Below are 10000 nucleotides of genomic sequence, written 5' to 3'. Positions count from 1 at the left end.
GTGTATATGAGTGTGAGTGTGTGTATGGTGTGTGTGTGTGTGTGTGTGTGTGTGTGTGTGTGTATGGTGTGTGAGTGTGTATGGTGCGTATATGAGTGTGAGTGTGAGTGTGTGAGTGTGTGTGTGTGAGTGTGTGTATGGTGTGAGAGTGTGTGTATGGTGTGTATGGTGTGAGTGACTCACATGACAGCGTTGGTCTCCCAGTGCTGCTGCTCTCGGGGGCTGTTGTCTTCGCTGTCGCTGCGGGCGTGGTGGTTTCTATGGGAACTGCAGCACACAGGAAGCACCGTGAGACCGCAAAGCATGCTGGGGCTCAGTGCTGTCACACTCTCACGCACTCTCACACTCTCACACTCTCACACTCTCACACTCTCACACTCTCACACTCTCACACACACTCTCACACACTCTCACACACTCTCACACACTCTCACACACTCTCACACTCTCTCACTCTCACACTCTCACACTCTCACACTCTCTCACACTCTCTCACTCTCTCTCACTCTCTCTCACTCTCACACACTCTCACACACTCTCACACACTCTCACACACTCACACACACTCACACACACTCACACACACTCACACACACTCACACTCTCACACTCTCACACACTCACACTCTCACACACTCACACACTCACACACTCTCACACACACACACTCACACACACTCACACACTCACACACTCACACACTCACACACTCACACTCTCACACTCTCACACTCTCACACTCTCACACTCTCACACTCTCACACTCTCACACTCTCACACACTCACACACTCACACACTCACTCACACACTCACACACTCACACACTCACACACTCACACTCTCACACACTCTCACACTCTCACACTCTCACACTCTCACACACTCACACACTCACTCACACACTCACACACTCACACACTCACACACTCACTTCTCCATCCAGGCCACGCCCTGGCTGCCGCTCCGGTTGCAGTATCTGTGGTACCGCTTCCCTTCCTCCTGAAGCAGAGAGGATCACGGGAAGAAACACAACATGAATGACAAGACATGAGCTGGGTCGTTATGAAGAGAGATATACTGCACTGGAGAGAAACATTTGAGAGGTTAGCATAAGGCTAACTGCACTAGAGAGAAGCATATGAGAGGATGGCATCAGGCTAACTGTCTAAGACAGAAACATGAGGGGGTAGCATCAGGCTAATGACACTGGTGGGACACATGGACAGCAGAAACATCATATTTAACAGTGCCACAGTCGGAAAACTACAATCTTAATGAGCGAACATTGCAACGCGATATTTAATGGGGCTCTGCTCTGTGTGTGTGGGGCTCTGCTCTGTGTGTGGGGCTGTGTGTGGGGCTCTGCTCTGTGTGTGGGGGGCTCTGCTCTGTGTGTGGGGCTGTGTGTGGGGCTCTGCTCTGTGTGTGGGGCTCTGCTCTGTGTGTGGGGCTGTGTGTGGGGCTCTGCTCTGTGTGTGTGGGGCTCTGCTCTGTGTGTGGGGGTGTGTGTGGGGCTCTGCTCTGTGTGTGGGGCTCTGCTCTGTGTGTGGGGCTGTGTGTGGGGCTCTGCTCTGTGTGTGTGGGGCTCTGCTCTGTGTGTGGGGCTGTGTGTGGGGCTCTGCTCTGTGTCTGGGGCTGTGTGTGGGGCTCTGCTCTGTGTGTGGGGCTGTGTGTGGGGCTGTGTGTGTGTGGGGCTCTGCTCTGTGTGTGGGGCTGTGTGTGGGGCTCTGCTCTGTGTGTGGGGCTGTGTGTGGGGCTCTGCTCTGTGTGTGGGGCTGTGTGTGGGGCTGTATGTGGGGCTCTGCTCTGTGTGTGTGGGGCTCTGCTCTGTGTGTGTGGGCTGTGTGTGGGGCTGTGCTCTGTGTGTGGGGCTGTGTGTGGGGCTGTGTGTGTGTGTGGCTCTGCTCTGTGTGTGTGGGGCTCTGCTCTGTGTGTGGGGCTCTGCTCTGTGTGTGGGGCTCTGCTCTGTGTGTGGGGCTCTGTGTGTGGAGCTCTGTGAGAGGCTCTGTGTGTGAGGCAGGCACTGGATCTCAGGCAGACGGGTGAGAGGGTGAGAGGGAGGGAGGGAGGGAGGGAGGGAGCTCCAGCAGAGAGGTGAGTAGAAAATCAGCCAGCAGGTTTATAAGCGGGAGGGGGGGGGGGGGGGGTGTTTCACAAAGCAGGTTTACAGAGTTGGATAACCATATAAAACCGGGAACACATCCATTTACTTCAGTCCACGTTCCAGGTTTAGGAGGGTTCCGGGTTTTTCTCAGTGCAGTTACCCAACTACCTCAGTAATCCTGCTTTCTGAAATCCACCCCAGGACTGAGTCTTCACCACACCCAATCTCACACCATTCAGACCAGAGCCTGAAACCAGGGCCTGTCTCCTGAAGCAGGATAACTGCACTGAGTGAAACCCAGAACCCTCACTCTGGAACAAGGACTCAAGTAGAAAGAGCTGTTCTGGGTCTTTATCCAGTGAGCTCTATAACCACGCCTCATGATGCAGGCCTGAGGGATAAGACTACGATACTGGGATTCGATATGAAGACGCTTGGGGCAGATTCACCACAAACAAAACCTTTTAGCAGCTAAAACTAATAACAGAACCAGTGATTAGTGCAAAACAAATGCCACGACCGATCATTACGACCGATCATTCACAGGAGCAAAGCCTTGCCTAATGTGGCAGCAAACAAGGCCTGTGGTGAACTGACTGAACTCATATTTTATCTGTTTCAAGACTTTACGTATTTTACTCAGAAAATGGTGTCAGTACCAATCAGTTGAGACTGGAACAGGGAAGGTAATCTGGCCAGTCTCATGTGAATGTGACCATCTTTAGCCAGATGCGTTTCAGTGTTCAGAGTGATCTTCGCAGCCTAGCGCTTAAGGACACAAGAAGAGAACCAGCACGGTGGAGAGACCTCTAAATACAGACTTACACCTGATCAGTAACCCCACAGATTGTTCCGCCCGCTGTCGAGCGCTCCCGTGGAGTGGGCGTGGCTTCACGCTCGCGGCTGTCCGCCTCGTGTCAGCGTATCGGAGGGCTTCGAGGGGAAACGTTGAATCGGGGAAAACTATCCGGTGGGGGCGGGGGGGTTCATTAATTGAAAAAAAAAATGAAATCAATTTACAGGAGGATTTCTGGCGGTGGTGATTATTCAGCTGTCCCGACTCACCTCTCCCAGGGTCTGTACATCATTAGAGGGAGTGAGACGTTCATTTCATTCATTAATAACAAGTAACTAACGAAAGGGAATACATTTAATGTGTCATCTGATGAGTAGGCTATGTGGCTAATTACGCTGCAGTCAATGTTAAATCAAAGAACACACAACCCTCGCCTTTAAGAACAGTAATGTACAGGGGGTTGGCAGTTGCCATGAATAGAACAAAGACATCGACACATTCTGCACAGTAAGATTTTAACAGCTTTACCCTGCGTGTGTTAATCTGTTCATCCTGCCAGATTGGACATGACTTTCCGTGTGTAGACACTGATATAGTGTTACTACATGCTCATCCTGGGGGTCTGTGAGACTGTGGAAAAGGGTACTTTATTCATGAACTATTCATACAACTAGGTTATATTCTCGCTTTGTTTTCGCGACTGGTGCATTGTGCATTGTAGCAACATGTTGCGGTTCGTAGCCTATTGATCAGAACAGGTCAGCCAGCCAGCTTTAGTGCTGGTGTCCCTCTGCTTCACATGAGACTTGTGGCGAATGGTACAGCATTGCAATGTTGCTGTTCGTATTGATCAGAACAAGTTAGCTAGCTTTAGTGCCTGTGTGAAACTTGCAGGCAGCAATTCAGGCCATTGTATTAACGTCTTCCGTAACAACGGAACTACGAAAATTACATTTTTAAAGGCGTGACTATGTTCACGTCGGAATTCAACTCTGATTGGTTCCCGCCAGGCGGGGTGGTGGCACGAGGATATAAACTTTTCTGAGCCTTCGAGCTATCCCTATGCCTTGCAAGGGCGGCCCCATTCATTTTCATCGGTTTTATGTATATAAATACACACATCTTGATGGTGCCACCGCCTGATGAAGCCGCGAAGTGTCTTCACCATTAGCCAAACCGCTCTCTCCTCCTCGCGCTCTCCGTGCACAGCTTCTAATGCATTTCAGCGCTGCGGTTTCTCTTAATTAACAGCAATCTGCTGGCGGGCCACAGCAGAGACAGAGACGGGGAAACGGGAGAAAACCAGGCAGGAATCACGGCCCAGAGAGGCGGATAGTTATGATAAATTCCGTAGAAACGCAGCGGAACTTCCCCCCTGGCGCTAGCGCCCGTGTCTGAGGCGCGGTGGCTGACATATGGAGAACACGGAGGGACCGCCCGTTTCTGAGGGAGCGCAGCGCTGACAGAAACGCATATTCATGATGATGAAGGCAGGCGCTGCCCGTCCTAGGCGCGGAGGTGAAATGAATACGCAGCCGCGAAGAGAGGCTGAAATGGGGCCATGAAGAATCGCGTCAAACAGGTATTTCATCAGCCTCCCATTCTGCGAAAGGAATCAATTTTGAACCCAAACATTTTATTGGAGGAAAAAGAAACGATGGTTTCTCAAGCATTCATGCCTGTATTTTTTGGAATTAACGCACACATGAGCAATAATGCCATTATGCACAAAGTGCAGTATTGAGTAGACGGATTTCGAGGTTAAATTACGCGACAAAAAAAGGAAAATATATTTTTTATATTTGAGGATGCTCGCGGTTTCCGTATACTTTATCATGAGCCATGGCAGGCCGTAACGGATTCCCGCGGGTGAAGCGCGAGTCATAATGCACTCCAGAAATATAATAGCCTCCACAGGGCGGTTGAGATCTCCCCACACCCTCTCAACGAGAGAGAGACTAATGCGCCCATTAACAACACACGTCTAAAGTGCCCTCTATGGCGCGCGCAAGGGATTCACTCATTCGCCCTCCGCTCTATGTTGTGTGCAGTACAGCAGCCACGCTTCTGCGATTCGACTTTAATACAACCCTGTAGATATGAATATAAATCAGAGGTCAACGCAAGTTTGAATCCTCAGTATATAGGCAGACATTTTAAAGGCCCTCTAAAAGAAGAAATTTTATTTGTTTTTGTTTGCTATATGCTTCAGGCACTTGTATTTGAGATCAAAAGGTTAATATGAGACAATAGTACAGTAGAAAGAAAAAAAGGAACCACTAGTGGACTCAAAAATAAACAACATTGGCTCAGGAGGTGAGAGCGGTCGTCTCATTGGCTCAGGAGGTAAGAGCGGTCGTCTCATTGGCTCAGGAGGTAAGAGCGGTCGTCTCATTGGCTCAGGAGGTAAGAGCGGTCGTCTCATTGGCTCAGGAGGTAAGAGCGGTTGTCTCATTGGCTCAGGAGGTGAGAGCGGTCATCTGGCAATCGGAGGGTTGCTAGTTTGATCCCTACCGGGCTGTGTCGAAGTGTCCCTGAGCAAGACACCTAACCCCAAATTGCTCCTGACGAGCTGGTTGGTTGGTGCTTTGCTTGGCAGGCTTTCACAGTTGGTGTATGTGTGTGAATGTGTGAATGAGAGGCATTCATTATAAAGCTTTGGATAAAACACTATATAAATGCAGTCCATTTAAACAGGAGGCAACTCCAGTTGATGACAGACAAATCCTAAGAGCAGCAAAAATCCAAAAACCTCAAAACACTCAGTGACATCACCAAAGAGCTGCAGTGAGAAGCTCACAATGTAAACCTCTCATCAACAGCAAGCACCCAAACCTCTCATCAACAGCAAGAACCCAAAACTCTCATCAACGGCAAGAACCCAAAACTCTCAACAACGGCAAGAACCCAAACCTCTCAACAACGGCAAGAACCCAAACGCCAGTTTAGAATTAGTCAGCGAGCCAGAAAGAGTTGTGGAACAAACTGTTATGTGGTGTGTGTCATGGAGGAGGTGAGGTCATGACCCCTCTCACGTGCGTCATGGCTGGGGCATGTGTGGCTGCTTCTGGAGCAGGCTCACTCATCGTTATTGATCAGTGTGGAGAATAGCAGCAGTAGGATGGGGCTCAAACCCGCTGCAGATACAACCGAAGCGTTCATCAATGGGAAAAAATCTTGTGTTACGCACTGGCCAATGAAGTCATAAATCCAGCATGCGTTTCACGATCTGGAGAGGAGACTGAAGACAGAAGCTCCCAAAACAAATCTGGAGAGGAGACTGAAGACAGAAGCTCCCAAAACAAACCTGGAGAGGAGACTGAAGACAGAAGCTCCCAAAACAAATCTGGAGAGGAGACTGAAGACAGAAGCTCCCAAAACAAATCTGGAGAGGAGACTGAAGACAGAAGCTCCCAAAACAAATCTGGAGAGGAGACTGAAGACAGAACCTCCAAAACAAATCTGGAGAGGAGACTGAAGACAGAAGCTCCCAAAACAAACCTGGAGAGGAGACTGAAGACAGAAACCCCCCAAAACAAAGATCAACAGGAGGTGGCTGCAGTGAGGGCCTATAACAGACAGACGTTTGGTGATGTCAGTGGGTCATAGACTTGATGCAGTTACTGCATTTAAGGGCAACAAACCCATATATTAGACTTTATTCCTCTGATTTTCTTATTGAGTTACTTTGGCACAGCTGAAACGGGGGAGGCCGTTTCTATAGAAGTCGTAAAACATACAAATACCATTACCAGTGAAATCTGACTGCCGGTACGCTTGCCTCACATTCATCTTTTTTATCTCTAATCCAAATGCCTTCAGTAGCCTCTAGCAAAAGTAACACATTTCACTCTACCGTTACCATCCTTCTGGAGGGCACTGTATACGCTTCCTTAAACCCGGCGCTTTATAAACTGCTCCGGAGTAGCTACAGCGTATCCGCGGGTTTTTCTGCACTTAGAATTTCGTCGGTAACGCTGAAGTGAATGCGGTTTGCACGTGTTCATAATGCGGGCCTGTTAGTCGTGAACAGTGCAGCCCTAGCACGCCCGCGCGCACTGGAGTCGGCCTCGGACTGAAGAGACTGCAGATTGAGGGAGTGAAGAGAGCCGTTGAGGAGATGACAGCTCGTGATCCACGCGGGGAGATTGCGCGAGTGAAATCGTAATGAAAATGTCAGCGGCACTTTGAAGTAAACACGCGCTGTTCTTTATCAGCGGAGATGTCTCCGCTGCGGACCTTCGCCGCGCTAACGCGCGCACGCGGCTCATTCCGCTGAATTGGAGCGCGGTCTTTGCGCAGCGCGTGGCGCGGTTAGACAGGGAAGAGACAATTACAAAAAACAATTACAACAACATTCTGCGCGTTTTAATTCTTAGACAGGGGTTATGAATGACAAAGCATTGGCATTGTTATACTTTATTCCAGGACTAATTTCCTGAGTGGATACTCACGGGAAAAATATTTTTAAAAAATGTTTTCTAAAGATACACCTCTCTGTGATTTAGGTCCAAATTCGTGTTAACTTGTATGGTTTTTTTTGAGCCCTTGGAGTTTTAATTGCTCCATTGTGAATGGTTCATTCTTCCACAAATGGATGGGCAAAATGTAGTTTATATGATTAATAATGACAATATGGACGTTTTGATTAATTATTTGTTTTGACTGCATAAATGGCATGCCTTGAATAATAACAATTCCAGCATTTATTTTTAAAGACGTTCCATATAGGCTATGGCAATTATTGGGCAATAATTCAGCACGAGGCTCGTGCTTTCTTAGCCACAGTGTTCCGCTATATGAGAAGCTCCGGACAGCGACCAACCAGATATAGATTTTTGACTCCTAGCCAAATGCAACATTAAAAATAGTTAAACTGAACACGGATTAGACTCATCTACTTTCATAATTTATCGAAAAGCCGATATTAATGTTGATAGATAGCAATGTGCAGTTGCTGTTACGACGCTGCAGTTGTCTCTATTCATACTATATTTGAAACAAAATTAGTTTAAATCTGTTAACGAGGTCGAGATAAGGGGGTACGTCATTTAATTTGAGGGGAAACTACATTTTGAAATGTGACGCCTGACATATCCGACCTCCTGACTGCGGCCCGTGAGTAATTAAGGTGCTGACGCGTCCTCGTGGAACCCCTGAAAGACAAACACTGCAGAACTTCTGAACACACGTAATTTGCTTTACAAAATTAAATTAAATAACTGGTTGATCGCTAACACCGTAAATGACCGTTTACGGTGGGACTTAAAACTAATCTCGACAGGCCAGAAAACAGATTTTCAGAAGCATGCCAGAGCACAGAGAAACATGGGGACTGGCCGCACACTTTCACTCTTGATGATAATTTAACAGTTTACAGTTACACAAATTCAGAGAATTAAACTATAAATTGTAGCATGGACGCGTCTTTATGAAAGAGCAGTTGGAATTAGAGAGCACTACGTCATAATCACGTCTAAGGTAACGCGCCTCTCCACGCGCAGGGGGCAGAGAGCAGCGCGCTGGAGGAAGATCATGGAGTGAGTGAGACATGAGATCCGTAGCTCACCTCGAGCACGAAGAGAACTGGCTCCGTGCATCGGGAAAGGACAGCATCTGAACAGTGAATATGCCACATAACAGTACCGAGCTGTACTGACAGAGATACTATCGGCGTGCGCTCAATACCCACAGTTAAATGCGCCAAAGCCAGATCGTCCACATTAAATATTAAAGAGCGGGGTGGTCAAATGAATGGTTTTCGGGCTGTCGAGGCGTTCTTCGCCTTCACGACGTTTGAGGGTTTAGAAACGTGCCGCTTTTGTCGTTCCAGTGAATGGCTATCACTCAACTTTTGAGCGGCGGCACTGCAGTCATCGGCGTCCTACGTCTTTAAGCAGTCTGAGTACAATATGTTCGGGACGACGCAAAACAAGGAACGACGGGAGCCGACTGCGCGCTGGTTTTATAGAAGACGTATGCGAGAGCGCGTGTGCTTCAGTGAAAAATGAAAAATGAAACCCATTCAGGTGTCAGACGGAGTGAATAGCGTTATAATGAGCCTTCAGCTGCCGGTGCCGGACTGAAGAGCCGAAAAGCGGCTTCTCGCCGGGACAGGAGCCTTCAATGGCAGCAAAAAGATCATTACTTTGCGAACAGTGATTACGTTTTATCGGATTATGCATTAGAGTTCTTTGCGGAAAATACTATTAAGGCGGTTTAAATGAGAAATATGACCGCCGGTTCTGAAAGGACAGCTCCCTCCATCATTCCGTCAAACGGCATCCAGCGTAGCTTTCAGTCCGCTACGGCAGGGAGTTTGCGTGAACCGTCTACCCTGCTCGTTCTCTTTTCAACAAGTGAAGTCATGTCCGATTTTTCTTGCTTTATCGAAAAATATCACGGGAATAACTTTGCCCATGTCACTTTAAAACATATGATATCTACCGATGACTGTTGCATGTAGTGATGGTGCGGAGAGCGCGTGTAGACAGCGTCTATTCCCAATTGTGTCTCATTCTGGAAACTCGTTCCTGCAGTTCAGTTTATTAAATTCCCTATAAATTATATAATCGATTAGCGATTATTCCGCGGCCATTCAAACAAAGCCCATCTGACATAAATCGGGTGGCGCTGAAAATACTAACCGCCAGCACACCCCGGTGCGAGACAGACAGACGCAGCGCAACACACATACAATCCGTGTCTCGTCTTGTGAGGTTATTTTTCTTATAAGACGCACAATCCGTCTCGTCTTAATGAAGCTGACGGATCGCGCGTCCCGTGATTTACCTGATTGATGCAGAGGGAAAGGCGCTTGCGCTCCCGCGCGCCCGCCAGGACGCCGCCGCGCCGCCCGTCCTCCCCCTGATAAATGGCACTGCAATAACGGACAAAGTTGCGCGGATTAATAATCACATAACGCTGATTGTGTTGTACATTGTGCTTCCTCGAAAAAAAAAAACGAGGCTTCCAATTCTCCAAGAATGACAGAATGACAGCTGAAAAGACAGATACAGGCTACAGGCAAGTTGTGTGACAGAACCGAGGCGTCAGTAAACGATGGCTGAATCTTAAATGTAAAATATAATACTGTAAT

The sequence above is a fragment of the Conger conger genome, chromosome 13, assembly GCF_963514075.1.
Source record: "Conger conger chromosome 13, fConCon1.1, whole genome shotgun sequence".
NCBI lineage: Eukaryota > Metazoa > Chordata > Actinopteri > Anguilliformes > Congridae > Conger > Conger conger.
This window is presented reverse-complemented; position numbering follows the sequence as displayed.